We start from the raw sequence: 23,948 nt of genomic DNA, 5'->3' as shown, positions 1-23,948 counted from the left end.
GGCCCATGGTGACTCTGGACGAGCTGCAGAGATCTACAGCTCAGGTGGGGGAATCTGTCCATAGGACAACTATTAGTCGTGCACTGCACAAAGTTGGCCTTTATGGAAGGGTGGCAAGAAGAAAGCCATTGTGAACAGAAAAGCATAAGAAATCCAGTTTACAGTTTGCCACAAGCCATGTGGGGGACACAGCAAACATGTGGAAGAAGATGCTCTGGTCAGATGAGACCAAAATTGAACTTTTTGGCCAAAATGCAAAACACTATGTGTGACGGAAAACTAACACTGCACATCACTCTGAACACACCATCCCCACTGTCAAATATGGTGGTGGCAGCATCGTGCTCTGGGGGTGCTTCTTTTCAGCAGGGACATGGAAGCTGTTCAGAGTTGATGGGAAGATGTATGTAGCCAAATACAGGGCAATCTTCGAAGAAAACCTCTTGAAGTCTGCAAAAGACTTGAGACTGGGGTGGAGGTTCACCTTCCAGCAGGACAACGACCCTAAACATAAAGCTAGGGCAACAATGGAATGGTTTAAAACAAAACATATCCATGTGTAAGAATGGCCCAGTCAAAGTCCAGATCTAAATCCACTCGAGAATCTGTGGCAAGAACTGAAAATTGCTGTTCGCAAACGCTGTCCATCTAATCTGACTGAACTGGAGCTGTTTTGCAAGGAAGAATGAGCAAGGAATTCAGTCTCTAGATGTGGAAAGCTGGTAGAGACATACCCTAAAAGACTGGCAGCTGTAATTGCAGCAAAAGGTAGTTCTACAAAGTATTGACTCAGGGGGGCCGAATAATTACGCACACCCCACTTTGCACTTATTGATTTGTAAAAAAAAGTTTGGAATTATGTATGATTTTCGCTCCACTTCTCATGTGTGCACCACTTTGTATTGGTCTTTCACATGGAATTCCAATAAAATTGATTCATGTTTGTGGCAGTAATATGACAAAATGTGGAAAAATTCAAGGGGGCCGAATACTTTTGCAAGCCACTGTATAAGCCCTACACCGAAAATAATCCCTAGCGGAAGTAAAATAGGAAAAGAGGCGGCCAGCAAGTGGGGACACAGTGGTTCTGTGCTGATCGGGCACCAGTCCTGTCATCCCAGCACAGAGCAAGGCTATAAGCTGTGTGCAGGGATAACAGGGCAGATGCCTGATCAGTACAGTAGCATGCCTTTAAATCCAAGAACAGCACAGTACAAAGGCACAGGAAATGTTCTGCTGACTGAAAGACACTTCCTGATAGAAATATGACATCCCCTGAGAATAGGCCCTAGCACATCTTATAGAGCAAACATTAATATAAGACACTGTCTTATTTTCGGGGAAACATGGTAGTACAGTGGTAATGCTGCTTTGCAATCAATCTTGTTATTTAGCTAGCTCACAATTCACACACGGTACATTTCTCAGTTCCCACTTGTGACTGACCCATTCAGAGTGCACGGTTAAAGGGAAACAGAGGTGAGAGGGATATGGAGACTGCCATATTTATTTCATTTTAAACAATACCAGTATGCGGGATGGATCGCTAATCGCTATCACAATCGCTGTCAAAAAGCTTACACTTTATAAAATCGATACCAAAATCGCTGGAAAAAGCTCATGAAATCACTTGCAAAACGCTAATTAAATATGCTAACGATTGCCATAGTGCTTTGCGATTTTTAGTGGTTCCAGGCCTTAAGTGCCATGGAAATAGGCAGGTGATGCAGGTAAATTAACCCTCTGTGGTGCAGGCACAGCCTCACATGTACAGTGATGTGAAAAAGTATTTGCCCCCTTCCTGATTTCTTATTCTTTTGCATGTTTGTCACACTTAAATGTTTCTGCTCATCAAAAACCGGTAACTATTAGTCAAAGATAACATAATTGAACACAAAATGCAGTTTTAAATGATGGTTTTTATTATTTAGTGAGGAAAAAACTCAAAACCTACATGGAGCTGTGTGAAAAAGAAATTGCCCCCTGAACCTAATAACTGGTTGGGCCACCCTTAGCAGCAATAATTGCAATCAAGCGTTTGCGATAACTTGCAACAAGTCTTTTACAGCGCTCTGGAGGAATTTTGGCCCACTCATCTTTGCGGAATTGTTGTAATTCAGCTTTATTTGAGGGTTTTCTAGCATGAACCGCCTTTTTAAGGTCATGCCACAACATCAATAAGATTCAGGTCAGGACTTTGACTAGGCCACTCCAAAGTCTTCATTTTGTTTTTCTTCAGCCATTCAGAGGTGGATTTGCTGGTGTGTTTTGGGTCATTGTCCTGCTGCAGCACCCAAGATCGCTTCAGCTTGAGTTGACAAACAGATGGCCGGACATTCTCCTTCAGGATTTTTTGGTAGACAGTAGAATTCATGGTTTCATCTATCACAGCAAGCCTTCCAGGTCCTGAAGCAGCAAAACAACCCCAGACCATCACACTACCACCACCATATTTTACTGTTGGTATGATGTTCTTTTGCTGAAATGCTGTGTTACTTCTACGCCAGATGTAACGGGACACGCACCTTCCAAAAACTTCAACTTTTTGTCTCGTCGGTCCAAAAGGTATTTTCCCAAAAGTCTTGGCAATCATTGAGATGTTTTTTTAGCAAAATTGAGACAAGCCTTGATGTTGTTTTTGCTTAAAAGTGGTTTGCACCTTGGATATCTGCCATGCAGGCCGTTTTTGCCCAGTCTCTTTCTTATGGTGGAGTCGTGAACACTGACCTTAATTGAGGCAAGCGAGGCCTGCAGTTCTTTAGATGTTGTCCTGGGGTCTTTTGTGGCCTCTCGGATGAGTTTTCTCTGCGCTCTTGGGGTAATATTGGTCAGCCGGCCACTCCTGGGAAGGTTCATCACTGTTCCATGTTTTTGCCATTTGTGGATAATGGCTGTCACTGTGGTTCGCTGGAGTCCCAAAGCTTTAGAAATGGCTTTATAACCTTTACCAGACTGATAGATCTCAATTACAGTACTTTTGTTCTTGAATTTCTTTGGATCTTGGCATGATGTCTAGCTTTTGAGGTGCTTTTGGTCTACTTCTCTATGTCAGATAGCTCCTATTTAAGTGTTTCTTGATTGAAACAGGTGTGGCAGTAATCAGGCCTGGGGGTGACTACAGAAATTGAACTCAGGTGTGATAAACCACAGTTAAGTTATTGTTTAACAAGGGGGGCAATCACTTTTTCACACAGGGCCATGCAGATTTGGAGTTTTTTTTCTCACTAAATAATAAAAACCATCATTTAAAACTGCATTTTGTGTTCAACTATGTTATCTTTGACTAATAGTTAACGGTTTTTGATGAGCAGAAACATTTAAGTGTGACAAACATGCAAAAGAATAAGGAAGGGGGCAAATAGTTTTTCACACCACTGTATATGGGTACAGTTTTGCTTCTCATTCCTGTAACTGTCCTACTTCTGTTACCTCTGTTTATTACTAGTATATACAGTATGTGTCTGTGTGTTCAACATACAAGTATTGGTGTTATTGCATATTTCTAAATATTTTATAATTCTCTATTTTTTTTAGAATTCAAGATGTCCTCTTCCAATAAAGAGGATAACATTTCATTGCCATCTGTAGGTATCAACATCTCAAATGTAATGGATCCCATTTTTAAAATATAGTGCCTGCAGTTCAATTTTTGTGTGTGTGCTCTCAGGTCCAGAAGATATGGTAATTGTGCATATCTGTCCAATTCTTTGCAGTTTTCTACAGTGTGTACCATTGGGTTGTAGCTAAAATCAGCACAGAAGAGGACAGATTTGCACAAGTGTTTTCAGACTCATGTAAGGTGGCCATAGACCTGATGATTATGGGCAGATTTGACAAGAGACAAATTTATCTCTAATCGAATCTGATTAGAGATAAATTTGTCTCTTGGTTAAAGCTGCCCATAAACTCCCAATTCCCGCCCAATTTCAGCATGAAATCTTCAGGGAATCGGCTGAACCTGCCTCGTCTGCCCTGCCTGTGCTACCCCCCCCCCCCCCCTCAATGTGTGAGCATTTATACATTACCTGTCCTGTAGCAGCCTCCGTGCAGTGACAGTCAGGGCCGGCGCTTCAATTAAGGCAAGGGGGGTAATTGCCCTAGGGCCCTAGAGTCCATGCCCCCCCCCCCGCCCAGGCATCAGCACTTTAAAAAATAAATTTGTCAGACCACCAGATATTGTTTTGTGCTGGCTGGTGTACAGCCTGTGCTGGTTTCGGGTTTGTGCTTAGTGAGCGGCAGGCAGCGGGAAGGATCTACTTTATCTGGTTCCACCGTGCTGGCCGATTGCCATGGTTCCCTTACGCCTGAAGTTCCTCCTCTTCCTAGCGATGAGACGCACCGCAGACAGCCTAAGCATGCTCTCTTCCTGTGGTAACGCAGGCATATGATGTTACGTCAGTATGTCCATGCCTGGGAGGAGGGAAGAGGCAGAGTGCTCTCGCCGTGGGTGGATGCTGACGATGGATGGGACTGCACCTTCAGCTTCTCAGTAAGAAGATGCCAGATGCTGCCGACTCCCTTGCCTGCACAGTTCACATAGAGCCAGGGCAATTACCGGGGAAGAGAGATTTTTTACAGTACTATCTAAGTGCAACCTATAATGTTTTTTTTTTTTTACAGCATCCAAATGCCACCTAGAAATTTTTTTAACAGTATCTATCTAAGTCACTTGGATACACTAAAAAACATTGTAGGTGGCACTTGGATACTGTAAAAAACATTATAGGTGGCACCAGGGTCCCCATCCTCCCCCTTAGAGTGTACCTGAGATGGTGTGTGGAGCCAATTTATACTTACCTGGGGCTTCATCCGGGCTCATGAGCTTCTTGGAGTCCCTCGCCACCATACCCGGCCCCTGCGTTCTCTTATAATCATTTTCAGTAGACTGGTCAGTCGCGGCCAGTCATGTTGTTACTGTGCTTGCGCGGCTTGGCCGCAGATGCACCTCACCACGCTCCCATGCTCAGGAGCGAATGCTCCAGAGGCCGCAAGCTTGATGGGGGTGCATGTGGCAGAGCCGCACATGCGCAGAAACACGACTGTCTGTGACTGAGCAGTCTACTGGGAAAGATTCTAAGAGACTGGAGGGGCTGGGGATGGGACTCCAGGCAGCTCATGGGGCTGGAAGAAAACCCAGGTGAGTATAAATTGGCCCCACACACCATCTCGGGTTCCCTTTAGCTCTTCTGTGCTCCCCTGGGCGTGCTGCTGGATCCTCAACCTCACCCCTAAATCTTATGTGCTCTCTGGGGCCCCTGCATGATAACGGCATGATATATCACCTGTCCCGGCTGTTCTCTTCTGCTCCCTGTCTCCTTCCCGCTGTCTGCCCTGAGATCTGGAACATGCCTTTACACTTACGCATAACATGTGATGGGTCACAAGATGCAGTCAGCAGGAAGAAGGCAGGAGCAGGACAGAGCAGCTGGAAAAGCTGAGATACAATGCTACTATAATGCAGGGGGGCAGTTAGGGAGCAACAGCCGGCTCGGGGATCCCAGGGTTTTTTTTTTGGGGAGAAGGCCCCCAGGTTACCTTTGCCCCAGGGCCCCATTAGGGGTTAAACCAGCCCTGGTCACAGTCCATCTTGCCGGACAGCCGCATACATGCTAGCTGTGCATGGCGTCAGATGCCATGCACCACTAGCGTGTACGTGGAACCCGGCGAGATGGATGGTCAGCGCGTGGAGGCTGACTCTGGACAGGTAATGTATAAATGCACACGAAGGGCACATTCATATATTGCGTCGGCGAGGGTTTCATTGCTCGTTCCGAAATCGGCTGCGTACCACTGCACACCCGACCAACCAACTTAAGCCCAACATCTTGCGGCATGCGTGATCGTCAATGCGAACAATTTCCGTCCCGAAATTGGACTTTTGTCGGTTGGACATGCACTTGGCAGCACCGATTTTCATTCAATTCAATTATAATAATCGAATTGGATGATTGGATGGTCAATCGGCCGCCAAATCGTCTGATGTATGGCCATCTTTAGAGCGCTTTTTTTTATTATTAAACACAACGGCCCATATGCAATTAACTTTATCTCCTGCGTTAAGTGATTTTTTTTTCACAACTTAATAATATGCCTTTTAAACCACGAACACTCAAAATAATTTTGATAGCATTTTTTCACCAACTGTTGGTACTTTTTCTATTGCAACGTGCTGAAAAATAATTTTAAAGAGAAGATAAAAATTATTATCCTAGAAGAAAACTCAGAAGTAAAGGGGAATTGCATATGGCCCAATGTACACAACTTAGACCATGTTTGTGCATAATGTAACATTCATACCACAGACTACAACCACACTTGGACTCCCTTCTTTGCCAATTGTATGGCTTTGTTTGTGCAGTACCCCCCCCCCCCCCCCCAAAAAAAAAAAAAAATAATGGTCCAGAGGATTCCTCCATCCGCTGAACATATTTGTCAAGACTTTGTCAAATATGTTCTCATGGTAGCGCTCCAGTCCCAGCCATTCTGCACATACGCGAGTGTGGTCTGCGCCTGAGCAGCATCACAAGGCTGCCCGTACTCTGATGGGAGCACAGCCGCAAAGAAGAAGTCAACCCTGCGAGCAGTAGTGGGTTAAAGGAGGCAATAGGAAGCATCTGGAGCATCAACTCTCTACTTTTTTCACTGGTTTATTTTAGTTCGTTTTTAAAATCACTTATTACCATACTAACAAGAAGAATATCATAAAAGTAACTTATTAGAAAAGCACCTGATATGATGACTATGTTGAGGCAAGCTGGCTATTGTGGGTCCCTCATTTTAAATTGAATAGGTAGGCAGTGCTGGGGCAGAACTGTAGGTAGGACACTGGGAGGTTGAGACATTGTTTTAAGCTAGTACTGTTTCATATCTCATCCTCCCCTTGTGCATTGTTTTCCACTGTTCAGCTTTGTGGTACTGTATTTGTGGTAATGTATGTATCAAACTAGGGTGTTTTTTTTTTTAATCATAATGTGATATAACGACCTTTAAATGAGCCACAAATGAAATGTGGATGTACAGTGCTTGGCACTGTGAGGGGTGAAGAGTGTATAGTAGCCAACTTAGATTTATGAAATGTGTAACAATCCTAAAGTAACATATTGGCCTCAATTCACTAAGATCATGCTGGAGATAAGGCAAGAGTAAACTTGCCACCACACAGTGAGAGAGTTATCTTATCTCTTCATTCCTTAAAGGGAAGATCTGCGCTGCACATAAAAAAAACTGCACTTGCCTGGGGCTTCTTCCAGCTCCTGGCAGTTGATCGGTGCCCTCGTAGCAGCTCCTCTCCCTCCCGGCGTCCAGCGGTGAAGAAGCCGACCTCGCCAGGTCGGCTTCAGGGTTGGCGTCATGTGCGTTCTACGCGCGGGTCACGTGGTGTACGTGATGTCATCGGGTCTCTACTGCGCAAGCGTAGTAGTTCTGTGCCTGCGCAGTAGAGACCCGATGACGTCCCTACACCACGTGACCCCCCCCTCCGCCGTGGAGCGCAGAGAAGCCGACCGGGAAGCCGACCTGGCGAGGTCGGCTTCTTCACCGCTGTACGCTTGGAGGGAGAGAGGGAGAGGATCTGCTACGAGGGCACCGATCGATTGCCAGGAGCTGGGAGAAGCCCCAGGTGAGTGCAGTTTTTTTTTTATGTGCAGCGTAACCTTCCCTTTAAGTCACCTCCTCTGTGGTTAAGTTACCTTCTCTGTAGTTATTTTCACGCAGTTAATTAACAGCCTGTCTTTAACTTAAGCATTCTGGAGTTATTTTAAGGATTGAAGAGTTAACTTTACTCACCTGGGGCTTTCTCCAGCCCCTTGCAGCCGACTGTCCCACGCCGACTGCTCCGTTCCCCGCTGCTGTCCCTGTCTCGCTGCTCGGTATTCAGGCTGACCGCGGGGTCTGCCTTACTGCGGCTGTAGTTAATTTACCTTCTTTGTAGTTATTTTCACGCAGTTAATTAACAGCCTGTCTTTAACTTTAGCATTCTGGAGTTATTTTAAGGATTGAAGAGTTAACTTAACTTTACTCACCTGGGGCTTTCTCCAGCCCCTTGCAGCCGACTGTCCCACGCCGACTGCTCCGTTCCCCGCCGCTGTCCCGGTCTCGCCGCTTGGTATTCAGGCTGACCCCGGGGTCAGCCTTACTGTGGCTGCGCGAAGCGCCGCTGTCAATCATGGCCACGTGGGCCGCGGCGAAGTACGCAGGCGCAGTAGTTCGTCGCCTGCGCAGTTCACTGCGGCCCATGTGGCCATGATTCACAGCTGGGCTTTGCGCAGCAGCAGTAAGGCCGACCCCGCGGTCGGCCTGAATACAGAGCGGCGAGACCGGGACAGCGGCGGGGAGTGGAGCGGTCGGCGTGGGACAGTCGGCTGCAAGGGGCTGGAGAAAGTCCCAGGTGCGTAAAGCTCATTTGAGCTATTTTTTCCTGATAACTCCTTTAACCTCCTGAGCGGTATGGACGAGCTCAGCTCGTCCATTACCGCCGGAGGGTGCCGCTCAGGCCCTGCTGGGCCGATTTTTATCAAATAAAGAGCAGCACACGCAGCCGGCACTTTGCCAGCCGCGTGTGCTGCCTGATCGCCGCCGCTTTGCGGCGATCCGCCGCGAGCAGCGGCGAAAGAGGGTCCCCCCAGCCGCCCGAGCCCTGCGCAGCCGGACCAATCAGTTCCGGCCAGCGCTAAGGGCTGGATCGGAGGCGGCTGACGTCAGGACGTCGGCTGATGTCCATGACGTCACTCCGCTCGTCGCCATGGCGACGAGAAAAGCAAAACAAGGAGGGCCGCTCATCGTGGCCCTTCTTGTTACTTCTGATCGCCGGAGCGATCAGAAATATGCGACAGGAGCGCCCTCTAGTGGGCTTTCATGCAGCCAACTTTCAGTTGGCTGCATGAAATAGATTTTTTTTTTATAAAAAAAAAACCCTCCCGCAGCCGCCCTGGCGATCTCAATAGAATGCCGGGGAGGTTAAAGACAGAAGAGTTAACTTTAGGTTTGCCTGAGGTAAAATGTTTGCTGAATATTACATGCCTCATCACCATGGTGATAACTCTAGAAACATTATTAAAGACAGGAGGTGAGCTTAGTGAATTGAGGTCATTGTATCTTTGGGGTAAGGATTCCCAATTTAACATTTTTAAATGTAATTTTTATTTTTATATTCACCGAAAATGAAATCTGTTTAAACATGTTGACCTATGGGGGGGCGTGACCGGAAGCGGATGGAGTAGGACGTGTTGGAGAGGAGCTCCCGCTCAACAATCCTATAACCACGATTTTAGTAGAAATTCGCTAGACTAAACAACTCAGTGTGGGCCAGCACTGCATCCCTCACTTACTGGGCACTCGGCAGACACCAAACATGACAGCTAGACGTGGCTCAGAAGCGGTAGCTAAACTACGCAAATACCGGCATGAACAAGATGGTGACGCAACTTCGGAAGATGAAGAGCCGCAGCCTTCCCTGAAGCAGATAATGGAAGGGGTAGCTTCTTGTCAGATGGCCCTGTCCACTATAACTACACGACTGGAGGAAGTTAAAACAGATGTCTCTTTGCTGAGAGCCGATATGCAAACACTACGCAGCAGAGTGTCGGAGTCGGAAGTGCGCATAAGCCGCGTGGAAGACCAACTGCCGCCATTACAGCGTGACTCCTCACAAGCTAACCAAGACATCAAGACACTCCGGGAACGACAGGAAGACATAGAAAATAGAAACCGCCGTTCCAACATAAGGATTGTCGGCCTGCCGGAGAAAATAGAGGGCACAACCCCGGAAGAATTCACGGAAAAGATGCTAGTGGAGCTGTTTGGTAGGCCCGCGTTTTCATCCGCCTTCATCATCGAAAGGGCGCACCGGGTGTCCCCAAAGACTCCCAAACCGGGCCAGGCCCCCAGAACTTTTATCTTTAAGTTGCTCAATTACCGGGACCGTGATGCTGTACTAAGGGCGGCACGTGTAAAAGGAGAAGTTACATACGCAAACGCGAGGCTATCCTTCTACCCGGACTTCTCGATCGACCTGCAGAAACAAAGAGCCCAATTCTACAATGTTAAGAAGCGACTCCGGGACCAGGGGCTTGAGTACTCAATGCTATACCCTACCAAACTGCGTGTGATAGCTGACGACCGCACCCACTTTTTCACTACTCCTGAAAGTGCGCAAGCATGGCTGGATGCTAGGCCGAAAGCTGCTTCATCGCCGGCTGCTTTACCGCCACAAAGGGAAGACAATGAGGCATAAACTGTAAGTAATACACGCAGACATGCAAAGCTGTATGCCCCCTCTAAAAGAATCCACCTAGCCCGGTGTGTCTATTCCCCCCCACCCCGTACGAACTTCCGAGCCACTGTAGAGACACTACAAACTGTTGTATCTCCCCATCCCTTTCTTCTACCACACAACCAAGATAACATGCAATACTATGGTACTGTTAAGCCGCTCTTTAAATGTATGTGAGGCGTTTTTTATTATATAATTAACACTTCTTTATCAATAACAAATTGGACTGACAGTTAACGGCAATGTTCATTCGCCTTCACAGTCCGGAACTTTGCAAGTATTTTCTCCTCTACCAACTACAATGCAACCTACAGCAATAAACGCTCGCGGAGGATATGCTATTCTACCTTGTGGTGCTGCTGGCATAAAATGCCTAACTTTTAATCACTTTAAATCGTGGCATATAATGCTGGCTGCTAGGCCTATGTGGAAGATGTTTGGAGGGAAAAGGGAGAACCATCTATATCGATTTACATCGCTAGTTCTATATATGTGGTATCTGTCTACTTGTATTTTCTCTTCGGTGGTGGGGGGCCTCTATACTAAGGGATATACGCAAATGCATAACACAAGTTGAGCGGGAGGGCCTAGTTAAGGTGTTCCTGCAGTAGTAGGTAAGCTGTTTTTCCCCCAGGCAGACTGTAATACCCGCATTTAAGGTATAGGTCTGCTTTACAAGTTTACAAATTTTGGTTAGGGGTACAAGGACCTGTTGATGATTTTCTCAGGTCAGGGAGGGATGGGAGTTCAAGGGTTTTTCTTTCTTTCTTTTTGGTTCTTGTTTTTCTGTTACTACTACCAATACAAACAATGTGTAAGGTTACAGGGTCACAACGAAAAAATTTTATGCTGTACATATGACTGTATAGATATTTCATGGTATAGGTATGTCTGCTCTTAAATGTATCAGCTGGAACGTACGTGGTATAAATGACTCCCTAAAGAGGCAAATGATATTAAACTACCTAAACAGGTACAAGCCAGACGTGGTGGCTCTCCAAGAGACGCACCTTACGGGTGATAAAGTTCAGGCGCTTAAACGCAGCTGGATCGGCTGGATGTTTCACTCTACATATTCACAGTACTCCAGAGGTGTCTCCCTACTGATTAGAAAATCCCTCATCTTTCAACTGCTAAATATCCGTATTGACCCTATGGGTAGATATCTATTTTTGCACTGCAATATAAATGGCACCCCCATTCTAATATTAAATATATATATACCCCCTCCCTACTGTTCGACAATACTTAAAGAAGGCATAGCGTTCGGTGTTAAACACCCCTGTCACTATGCAATATGGATGGGGGACTTTAACGCCGTATGCAACCCAGCCTTTGATAGATTCCCACCTAAAATAGATAAACCCACTCCATTCCACAACCTTATAAATGAAATACAATTAACAGACTCATGGCGCCACTTTAACCCCAAAACAAAAGCATACACCTGTTTCTCCGCGTCATTTGACACTAGATCCCGTATTGATCACTTTCTCGTCACCCCAGCCACCCTTTCAATTGTAACACGTGTGGAGATGCTGCCGCGTCTGGCTTCAGACCACACTCCAATCCAACTGGAATTGCTGTGGGGCCAAAAACCTCCTTTTCAATTTTGGAAACTAAACCCGTTCTGGCTTGAACTTATAAATAAACATGAGGAGATAGCCGCCCATATTGATGACTATATATTCAGGCATAGAGATGAAGAAAACCTAGGCATAGTCTGGGATGCCTTTAAGGCATTTTTCCGTGGTGAAATGATAGCGGCTATCTCCTCATGTAAGGGGGACTCTAGACAAAAGGAGCTTGACTTGCTCCAATGCCTCTCGCAAGCCCAAGACTGCTACTTTGCAGACCCTACTCCTAAAAATAAAGAGGTCTGGTGTAGTCTGCAGAGACAGCATAAGAGCCACATTGAAGGAATAACCAAAAGTAAACTTTTTTTCAACAGGCAAGCATTTTATGAACAGGGAGAGAGAGCGGGCACCCTACTAGCCAAGTTATCTAAAACTTATAACTCCCCCCCAGTCATTACACACATTACTAACCCACAAGGCCAGATTGTGACAGGTTGTCAAGAAATTAATCAGGTCTTCTCGGCATATTACTCTGCCCTCTACACTTCCTACACCGCTGCCACTCAATCGGACTCAGAAATATACCTGTCAGAAACGAACCTTCCAAAGCTCTCCCCTGACCAGTGTGAGGCCTTAGACACACCTTTAACGCTAGATGAAATATACACTGCAATCGCTAGTTTTCCAAAGAAAAAGGCACCAGGCCTAGACGGCCTGCCAATAGAAATATACAAGCAATATGACGAAAATATAGCACCACTATTACTTCAAACTTTCAATGATGCCTTTGAGAAAGGCTCCCTGCCATGTTCCATGCGTGAGGCCTTAATAATTGTGCTCCCCAAGCCTGGTAAGGACCCTCTGTTTTGTGACTCTTACCGCCCTATTTCTCTCCTCCCCTCAGACATAAAAATACTGGCTAAACTTTTAGCAAGCAGGCTAAATACACTGATCCTGTCGCTCATACATGAAGATCAGACAGGCTTTATGCCGGGCAAAAACACGGCAATGAACATACGACGCTTCTTTACCAATCTACAGGCTGACCATTCCAATGCTGGGTCCAGGGTAGTGGCCTCACTGGACATGGCCAAAGCATTTGATACCGTAGAATGGCCCTACTTAATGGCGGTCCTTGCCAGGTTTGGCTTTGGGGACAATTTCATAAAATGGGTAAAGATATTATACACTCTCCCAACCGCTAGAGTATGCACTAACAGCTGGATATCCCAGCCTTTTCCGCTGAGGCGCGGTACTAGGCAGGGATGCCCGCTCTCTCCCTTGCTATATGCTCTTGCGGTGGAACTGCTTGCCTGCCGCATAAGGGCTCATCCCCAAATACATGGTTTCCGCACTGGCACTACTGAGGAAAAAATAGGCTTGTACGCAGATGATACTATTCTCTATCTGGCTGACCCTGCTTCATCTCTGCAGATTGCACTTGACACTATAGAGGAGGCTGGATACTACTCAGGGCTAAAGTTAAACAAGAGTAAGTCGGTTGTGATGTATGTGGATCAACCCCCCTGCACTGACAGCACACAGCCTACTCAGCTGCAAATAGTCAGTTCATTCAAATATTTAGGGGTAAAAATACATTTATCTCCCCAGCAATATATGCAGGCAGAAATCCTCCCCCTTATAAACTTGGTCCAAACCAAATGTAAAACCTGGTCCAGGCTGTATCTCACTGTGGGGGGAAGAATTAATTTAATTAAAATGATCCTTTTGCCTAAACTGTTATATGTTCTTCATCAGTCACCTATACATATCCCACTATCTATTTTTAAACGTATCAGGTCCCTATTCATTGCTTTTATCTGGAATAATGGACGTGCCAGAGTTAAACATGCTCTTCTTATTAATCCCAATGGCCTTGGAGGTCTAGCACTCCCATCCATGCAATATTATTATTTCTCAGCCCAACTTCAACAGATGTCGGCATGGTTCTCCTTGGAGAGACTCTATAACCCGGAAGCTTTGGGATACAGCATGGACCCATGGAAATCAAACGTAGCAATGGAATTATTATGCCAGGCTATACCCACAGGGAAATCCGCAAACACTATACTCGCTCAGGCCCAACTGGTATGGAAAAGGACTCACTCCCTATATAGTAATGAGGCGCTTGATCCACACACACCACTATGGAACAACAAGACACTGGCAGAATTCACAACTATCCCAGACACTCTTTTCTGGCAGCGCTCAGGCGTAATTTTCTTGAAGCACATTTTGCACCAGGGCAAACTAAAACCTTTTGACATGCTTACAGAGCAATTTCCTAAACTATCCTCCCAGTACTTTCGCTATATACAGCTGTCTCACGCCTTCCGCAGACAATTTGCTCAGACTCCTGTTGCAACAATGGCACACCCAATACTTACAATGATCCAAAATGGACCCAAAAAACATCTAATAGGCGATATATATAAAGAATTAATTGGTGCTAAAGCCATAGATCGCACGCAAACATCCAAAAATAACTGGACAGAAGCAGGTTTAGATCTAGATGAAGATGAATGGGAAGATGCTTTGTGTAATGTACGTAAAGTCTCAGTATGCGTCAAAGAACGGGCCACCCAATTATATATAGTGCACCAAGCTTATTTAACGCCCACCAGAGTGGCCAAGTATAAATCTGACTCCAATGCAAATTGCCCCAAGTGCAACACCAGCAATCCTACTTTTCTTCACCTCATGTGGGAATGCCCACCGTTAGTGGCATTCTGGTTGCAGGTGGTTAATTTTCTACACGACAAAATGGGATGCCCAGTATCTCTTGACCCCAAAATGTGCCTGCTAGGTTTGCAAATTGACGAGGATACTCAACCATGCATTAAAGCATTCATTAATGGGACGTTGTTTGCGGCAAGGCAGGAGATTGCTCTGAAATGGCTGTCTGTGGAATCACCATCACTGTCCAGCTGGAAAAGGCGCCTAGACAACACACTTGCATTTAAAAAATTAGTATATATGCATAGAAAACGGATACAGCAATTCTCCCTAATATGGGACAGGTGGAAGGATAGAACCTGGACTAAATTAATACCAAGGAGACCACCCACAGATACTTTGCCTCTGGGAATTAGGTGTGCTAAAGTGGTTATTTAATTTATCCTTAATTGTGGAGAACAATATCCTACATGATATACCACGAAGGCACTGTATAAATAATGTTCATGTACCTATGTCCGTTCCTATTAGCTGTAAATGTATATTCAACACCATACCTGTATCTTTTCTCCCATGTTGTGCAACAGAATTGACATTGTACCTAATGCTGATGTATCATACTAATCTTTTCACTGTAACCTTTGAAAATATGCCAATAAACGAATTTTTGGTTTAAAAAAAAAAACATGTTGACCTATCTTTTCAACATAACAATTAATATTTAGAATTGATTTTTTTTTTCTAATTTTTTTTTTATGTGGACTAAGGATTAGCGGGCGGAAGTGAAAATCAGTTTTGCTTGGGGCAAAACTGAAACTGAGCATTAGTTGATGTGGGCTGTGAAAGTAGGGGTTAACTCACCTTTGTTACCACCTCTGATTCCAGCACTCCAGTTCCCTCTACATCCTCCTGATACTTTTTATACGGCCGGAAGGAGGAAGTATCGGGAGAAGACGATGCCAGAGGCTGTGACCAAGGTATGTCAAGTGGTGCTCAGCTTTGTCCGTTCATCCTTAGTATGGACATCCAGTGATGTGATTATTCAAATCTTCAATGTCAAGGATGAGTCTATTGGTTGAAAAAGACAAAAAAAATTATATTTTTGCAGGATGGTGCTGGGAATTACCTACATACTAGTCAGGCTAACATACAGGATGACAAGGTAATTATCAAACATCCATCATGTATACTTTTGAAAATAAACCCCAGACAACAGTATATATCCCTGGCTAATAGTCAAGATATTTAGGTCTGATTTGCTAGACAAAATGATCGGGCTAGTACCTACATTTCTGACCATTGCCAGGTCCTTTTGTATCCTTGGATTTATGTATTTAATTTTTCTTGTAATTTACCCCTGTGGCCAGGGATTAATCCAGTGCACTCTCTTGTTCCCTTGTCTGTGTCTATTGTCAGTATGCACACAGCTTATGCTGGTGTGTGCATGGTACACATGGATATACAGAGGGATGCGAAAGTTTGGGCTACCTTGTTAAACGTCATGATTTTCCTGTATACATCGTTGGTTGTTAGGATAAAAAAAAGTCAGTTAAGTATATCATATAGGAGACACACACACAGTGATATTTAAAGGGACTCCGAGCTCAGAAAAAAAAGGAAAGTTGTACTCACCAGGGGCTTTTTCCAGCCCAGTGCTGGTCGGGAGGTCCCACGCCGGCGTCCTGGCTCCTCTTCTTCACCCCGCTCCGGAATGGCTGACAGGCCGCAGCCCGGGCGACACTCTCCCGAGTGTCGGGCTGCTCCTTCCGCATATGACGCGGATTACGTCACACGCCGGCCGCCTCGCGTCATCATGGCGGCCGGCGTGAAAGTACTGCGCATGCGCGCTTTGTTCGTCCACCACCATATTTTACTGTAGGTAGCAAGTGTTTTTCTTGGAATGCTGTGTTGTTTTCCTCCATGCATAACGCCCTTTGTTATGCCCAAATAAATACTTTTTAGTTTCCTCAGTCCACAGCACCTTATTCCAAAATGAAGCTGGCTTGTCCAAATGTGCTTTAGCATATCTCAAGTGGCTCTGTTTGTGCTGTGGGCGGAGAAAAGGCTTCCTCTGCATACAGCATCTCCTTGTGTAAAGTGCGCCGCATGGTTGAACGATGCACAGTGACTCCATCTGCAGCAAGATGATGTTGTAGGTATTTGGTGCTGGTCTGTGGGTTGACTCTGACTTTTTTCACCATTTGTCGATTCTGTCTATCTGAGATTTTTCTTGGTCTGCCACTTCGAGCCTTAAGTTGAACTGAGTCTGTGGTCTTCCATTTCCTCAATCTGTTCCCAACTGTGGAAACAGACAGCTGAAATCTCTGAGACAGCTTTCTGTATCCTTCCCTTAAACCATGATGGTGAACAATCTTTGTCTTCAGGTCATTTGCGAGTTGTTTTGAGACCCCCATGTTGCTACTCTACAGAGAAATTTAAAAGAGGAGGGAAACTTACAATTGGCCCCCTTACATACTCTTTCTTATAATTGAATTCACCTGTGTATGTAAGTCAGGGGTCGCTGAGCTTACCAAGCTAATTTGAGTTCCAACAATTAGTTCTAAAGGTTTTGGAATCAATAAAATGACAAATTTATGCACCTGCCTAATTTATTTAAACAATTATTGCGCACTTTCTGTAAATGCAATAAACTTCATTTCAATTCCCAAATATCACTGTGTGTGTCTCCTATATGATATATTTAACTGACATTTTTTTAATGTAACAACCAATGATTTATACAGGAAAATCATGATTATTAACAACGTTGCCCAAACTTTCATATCCCATTGTATTTTGTTAGCTCCCTTGTGGGATTAGTTTGATGAGCTCTCTGTCCCCATCAGGATATGTACTCCAATAATTTACCGCAAGTGCATTTCCGCATGCGGAAAATGATTGTGAATAGAGCCCAATGTGTCTAGTAATCATCAGTTTAATCCAAAACACCTGCAAAGGGTTCCTGAGCTTTTAAATGGTCTCTCAGGCCTAGTGCACACCAGAGCGGTTCGGCTGCGGTTTGCGATCCGCTTGCGGGTGCGGATCCGCTTGGGTAATGTATTTCAATGGGCAGTTGCACACCAGAGCGGGAGGCGTTTTGCAGAAACGCATACTCCCGGGCTGCTGCAGATTTTGGATTGCGGAGGCGTTTCTGCCTCAATGTATAGTATAGGAAAACCGCAAACCGCTCTGAAAAACGGCACTTCAGAGTGGTTTGCCAGGCGTTTTTTGTTACAGTAGCTGTTCAGTAACAGCTTTACTGTAACAATACATGAAATCTACTACACCAAAACCGCTACACAAAACCGCAAAACGCTAGCTGAAACGCTGCAGAAAAAGAAGAAAAAGCGTTTCAAAATCTGCTAGCATTTTGCGGATCTGCTAGCGGTTTATGGTGTGCACCAGGCCAATGTCTGGTTTAGTAGGAATCACAATCATGGGAGAAACTGCTGACCTGACAGTTGTGCAGAGAACCATAATTGACACCCTCTATAAGGAGGGCAAGCATCAAAAGCTAATTGCAAAAGAAGATTTATCAAAATGATAACTAAAGGCCTTTAATATCTTGCTTTGCATGTAATGAGTCTATTTTGTATATTAGCTTCACCTTTTAAGTTGAATTAATGAAATAAATAAACTTTTGCACGATATTCAATTTTTTTGAGTTTCAGTATGCACATGATCCCTTTGTAGACCCCCAATGCATATCACGTGACATTCATCTGTAGCATGCTGAATGGCTTCAGTGACAAGGATACGAGAGGACCCAGCACTGGAATTGATATGTTTTCTCCAATCGCCGCTCTGGGGTAGATAGTTGATGCACTGGGTGGCTACAATCGTTTGTGCAGTGCAGCTATTAACCCCTCTTGGTCCCCAAGTTCATCCATTAGCTTTTCTGAGTTGACTTATATTTATCAGCAAAAATATGAAAGCTTAAAGCGGTTTAAGACCTGATTCACACTACAAGAACTTTTAAAACGCCAGAGATTTTAAAAGCCCTCGCTAATGCAATGCTATGGGGGATTTTGACAAAATCACATCACTCAAGTGAGAACACTCACATAGGATAACATTAGCAAGACCTTTTAAAATCACAAAGCACTTAGAAAAGCTCTTGTAGTGTGAGCAAGCCCTAAAACTCTGGCAAAATATTCAACAAAAATGTGTTTTCCTACTTTTTATAACCCATACAATTATCATATTTGCTTTTGTGCACACATGTTATTATTCATTTAGAAATTATAACTTCCCAAAGTTCAGTATATTTACTTTGAAAGCTGCTGGTGCGTTTTATTTATAACTGTTGTAATTCTGATGTAAATGCACCCAGCAGTGATTTCTGACCTGTGGTTCACTTCAGGACTCATTAGCGTAAGTTTCTGCACAGCCAGAGAATGTTTACTTAATTGTATCAAGTGAAGAATGTATACAGAAGATAAGCTTATCACCAGTTCGATTGCGGGCTGCCCCTGCAGGAGAAAAGGTCAGTCCTGTGATGTAACCCTTTAAATGCTGTTTTACTAAAAAAAATTGTGTTAGTATATTATATGCTGAAAATAATCTCTTAGAGCAAAGAAGAAATACTGGGTTATATTCCGCTTTAACTTTGTCAAATGCAATTTTATGCGTGTAATTACGCTCCTTCCCGTAAATAATCTGATAGTCCTTACACGTTATGGTTCACCGTTCATCATGTCAGATCCTCATGTGACTTCCTGAATCCCACAATATCATCCAAAATTACTTCTCACCAGATATAATAGCTGAACGATGACAGACCAGAAAAGCACGCTCAGTATCCAGTACAATTGTCTCTTCTGGAATCATTAAATCTTCATCAGCATTTCTCAAAAAAGTAAAAACAGACACTTTTGGTGTAGTATGTCCTTACAAGGCAGGAGCACCCGACCACCTAGATTCCACATGTATGAGAACTTACGACGGTACACACATGTGATAATCCATCACCTATAACAAAATAAACTGCTCACTAGATTCGCTGGCTGACCGACCACAGACCAGCAGATATTGTTTGTTAGGTGGCAGTATTCCTAAGCAGGCAAGCCTCCTGCGCAACCTTCAGCCTTTAAATCTACAACTACAAACGTCTTTGCATAGCGTAATACTGTTAATAAACATTGAAATAACATAATATTGCACTCACATTGGAGATAAAATGATGCACATAGTATATTAAAAGTTCCGGGTTGTTTCCAGCTTCCTGCATCCCCCATCAATTTACATTGTCAAATATTGATGTTAGAGGGAACCTTAACCCAGGGGGAAAAAGTTTCGCTTACATGGGGCTTCCCCAAGCCCCCTGCAGCCGTCCTGTGCCCTTGCAGCTCCTCGAGTGTCCTCCAGTCCCTGCCACGGCCTAGTTTAGTGTCGGCCCCCAGCAACGTGTATTCTTCGCCTTCCCTGCCGTCAAGCGTGTCCTGCGCAGGCACAAGCATACTGCGCCTGCGCATGACGTGGCCCTTAAAGTGGTCCTTTAACAAGGTACCCAGATTGTGGTATGATATGGCATATCATCTTAATGTGCCAGAGCGCTTCAGATATTTGTAGGTTAGGGATTTTCCTAACTCTGCCATTCGAGCTGGGACCTATTCTCCTGGGAGGAAGGATAGACTGCACGCCACCTGGGATTCTGAGGAAAGGGGGGGGGGGGGGGGGTTGAAAGGAAATACATAGCAACATAGTTTGGTTGAAAAAAGACATCTGTCCATCAAGTTCAACCAGAAAACAGAAACTAACACTGTCCGAAAACCGCACATATCAGTTGTTCCAGTGGAAGGTAAAATGTCTTACAAGGCCTGGGCCATTTAGCCTTAGAAGGGATAAACTCCTTCCTGACTCCCGATGGCAGTCAGATACATCCCTGAACTCTCCCAAGAAATACCTAGTAATTATAGCCATGGATGCCCTTCAATGTACGGAAAGAATTCAAGCCTGTAACGATCGGTGTCAGCACACAGAGAGAATCTGATTATTGGTCATCTGCAGTATCACCAAGAATACAGATATATACCTGATTATTGATGATCTGCAGAATCACCAATAATCCAAGTATGACTAAACTCTGGACACCTATATAGTGTGAGTGTTTGGTGCAACAGTAATGACTTTGAGTTGGACCACCCGAGGAGCAGGTGGTCTTTGGCAGTATGGGAGATACCTCCCTCTGGGAAGTGCAAAAACCTTCCAGCAGCCTGAGACCTCCAAAGGAGTGGAGCCCCAGGCTGAATAGCAGGAAGGACCTGTGACTGAGTGACACCTGGAAGGTGGGTCTCACTAGCAGGTCTGGAGACTAATCTCTCAATGGAGAGAGATGGCTCTCAAGGTCGGGCAAGCCAGGTCGGCAACACACGGGCAGACAAGGTACAGAGACAGAAGGCAGATTCGGTAACCAAGGGCAGGCAGGGTTGGCAACAGATAATCAGATATGCGTAGGTACCGAATCAGAAAGCAGAGGGATAGTCAGAAATGCAATAGGTCATAACAGATATCAAACAATGCCTAGTCTTGGATGTGAGGTCCGTAGTCTCAACACCTTGGAACTAGTCTGGAGTATAGATTGATGGTACACAGTATCCCTAGTCTTGGGTGTGAGGTCCGTGGTCTCAACACCCTGGAACTAGTCTGAAGTATACACAATGATAACACAGAAGTAATCTGGCTCAGTGTGAATTCCCAGGTCCTCCTGGTTCTAACACACTGTGGGATCTGACTATGGTCTGAGTGCTTTCACGTAAGTGTTCGCAACGGCAGACAACCTGAGACTGACCAGCAGTAACTATATATAGAGCGGCGCTCTCCGGCGCCACCCATCAGTGATCAACCAATAGCCACTTGCTCTGAGGTCAGCTGACCAACCTGATCAGCTGATCCCTCCTCGATTGTCATAAAGGTTCTGCCTCTCACGCGCATTCCTCAACCTGTGTGAACTAACAGACCCAGCCACACCAGACGCACGCTGATGCGTGCAAACCGCCGCGCTGGACGCGGAATCAGCCGCCTTGCTGCCAGTACACGCTGCGGCTTTTCCGCGTTCTATTACAAAGCCTTCTTTAAATGTAGATATAGAGTTTGTCCTAACAATTTCCTGAGCCAAGATACTCCAGAGTTTAACCACTCACTGTGAAGTACCCCTTTCTAAATAGATGGCAAAGAATTTTTTTTCCTCCATATGCAGAACATGTCCCCTTATCCGTTATAACCGTAAAAAGGAAGAAGAAAAAAAGCTTGCCAAGTTTTTATATTGCCCTCTGATGTATTTATACATGGTAATTAGGTATCTCTCAGTTGCTTTTTTCCAAGCTACATAAGCCCAGTTTGTCCAACCTTTCTTGGTGAGAGCGACAATCCCTATGATTAATTTAGTTGCCTTTCTTTCTACCTGTCAAGAAGGTCAATGTCCTTTCTGTAGTGTGCTGCCCCAAAACTATATCCCATACTCCAGATGTGGCCTTCAAAGTGATTTATATAGTGGTAGTAGTATGCTAGCATCTCGAGATTTTACTTCCGTTTTCTACATCCCTGATTTTTTTTTTGCTTTAGCTACCGCTGCTTGGCATTGTATTATCAACCAGTATTTCCAAGTCTGATATTCCCAGCGGTATGCCATTTATTTTATGTGGTGCTCTAACATTGGTACCTCCAAGTTGCCTGACCGGCCGGTCGGTTATCCTAGTGTCCCACCACCCACCTCCACACTGGCTTTAAAGGCACAGTGACAAAAGCACATGACGCTATTGGTAGCTGCATTACTGTCTAGTTAAGCTCGATTTTTCTGGACCGACACTACAATAAATGTTTGTTTTGCAGTGGATGGTACCCTCATTCTGATTCTGTGTATAAAAAGTTACCATTTCTATTATCATTTTTTATCTTGAACTGGTATATAACTACTTGTTAGAAATCTTGTTAACCATAGTGAATATTTTTCATATAAGACCAAGTTTAAATTTTTTTACAAAAATTTAAATTTTAAAGTAAGTTTCTAAAGAATTGTTTTATCTGTACAAAATTAATAAAAATGTTTACACATATTTAAGTGTATTTTACAAATATTACGAACATAACACATTCATTATGTTTTTTGTCATAGTTGGCCACTTTCATAAAAAAATTCTGGGACTCATTACCACCCTTAGAGGAGGAGTCCAGCTTTCAAGAGGAGCCGGACATTCATAAAACAGGAACAAAGCATTACAGTGAATCTCCAAAGTCTGAAGACACGGTATTATCTCTCAAGTTTGATTGGTGCAAGTGTGGCAATTGCATGCCGAAGCCTACCCAAAGGGAATCGATATGTTGCAAGCAAATAAAAGAAATATGTGAAAAACTAGGAGATGGGAAAAACAGTTGGACTACTTTATAAACTCATGCACTACCCCTGAATATGTTGCATGCAATTTTCGATTCCATCCAAATGTTACAGAGCATCCGGATGACAGACTGTACAATAGGTAGATTTGATATAATGTGTAATATATTGGTTGTTTCCTGTATAATCTAAAATTAATTGTCTTTTCTAGAAAGCTGCGGAAAACTGGCTGAATGGCTATTTAAAGGAAAGCTGCAGGAAACCAAGGAAACCAATTCCATCATGTGCCGTGCGTGCAGTCAGACAAGCGTTTCCAGACCCATATAAAGGGTTTTTATTTCCAGATGACTACGATGCATCTGAAATGATTGACCTTTAATTTTTTTTTTTTTAATCTTCTTTCTGAATAATAAGAGCATACAAATGTTTCTACTTGAAATTACATAAAAGAATTTTCAATTTCATAACTTATTTTTAGTGTTTATTTCTGAATGCTACTGGGAGGAAGAAGGCGCCCAAAAAATAACCATGGATGTAATAAATATAAAATGGCTTACCTCTAAAAAGAAGGGGCAACGCCCAAATAAGAAAGAAATTATAATAATCAGACACAAAAATGATGACATAATTTTTGTGTCTGATTATTAAAATTTCCTTCCTATATGGGCGTTGCCCCTTCTTCTTAGAGGTAAGCCATTTTATATTTATTACATCCATGGTTATTTTTTGGGGCGCCTTCTTCCTTCCAGTGATTTTTGTTTTATAGCCCCCTAGCTATTAGAGGTTGCTGTCAATAGTTTGTTTTGTGTACCCAAACAATTGTTTTTTTCTGAAGTGTTAAGGTCCGTACACACGCGGATCACTCAGAAACAGCCGTATCAGTCTGCAGACAGACTGTACACACGCCGGGCTGTCGCTGGAATGCCCACCAGTCGGGAGGTGACGACGGACCCGTCGTTGCCTGCAGTCCGGCGTGTGTACGGACCTTAATCCATACATTTGAAGACAAAGAGCCCGAATGGGGACGGGATTTCCTCACTGGTTTTTATACTGTGGTTGCTGCTGTTGCAACCCACCTTTGTAAGTACCTCTT

At 44.3% G+C, this 23,948-nt stretch overlaps 1 long non-coding RNA gene across 1 annotated transcript in view; it reads left to right on the top strand.

Moving 5' to 3' along the window:
- LOC137571724 (uncharacterized) overlaps positions 1 to 23,331 on the top strand; it is a 38,454-nt gene extending 15,123 nt beyond the window's left edge. Inside the window, exons 3-8 of the long non-coding RNA XR_011031416.1 lie at positions 3,535 to 3,584; positions 15,409 to 15,500; positions 15,632 to 15,685; positions 18,887 to 19,009; positions 22,637 to 22,997; positions 23,067 to 23,331. This is a non-coding gene — a long non-coding RNA (uncharacterized lncRNA). The remainder of the gene's footprint in view (positions 1 to 3,534; positions 3,585 to 15,408; positions 15,501 to 15,631; positions 15,686 to 18,886; positions 19,010 to 22,636; positions 22,998 to 23,066) is intronic.
- The last annotated feature ends 617 nt before the right edge of the window (positions 23,332 to 23,948 follow it).

Source organism: Hyperolius riggenbachi, chromosome 4, assembly GCF_040937935.1.
Source record: "Hyperolius riggenbachi isolate aHypRig1 chromosome 4, aHypRig1.pri, whole genome shotgun sequence".
Classification (NCBI taxonomy): Eukaryota; Metazoa; Chordata; class Amphibia; order Anura; family Hyperoliidae; genus Hyperolius; species Hyperolius riggenbachi.
This window is presented reverse-complemented; position numbering and strand designations above follow the sequence as displayed.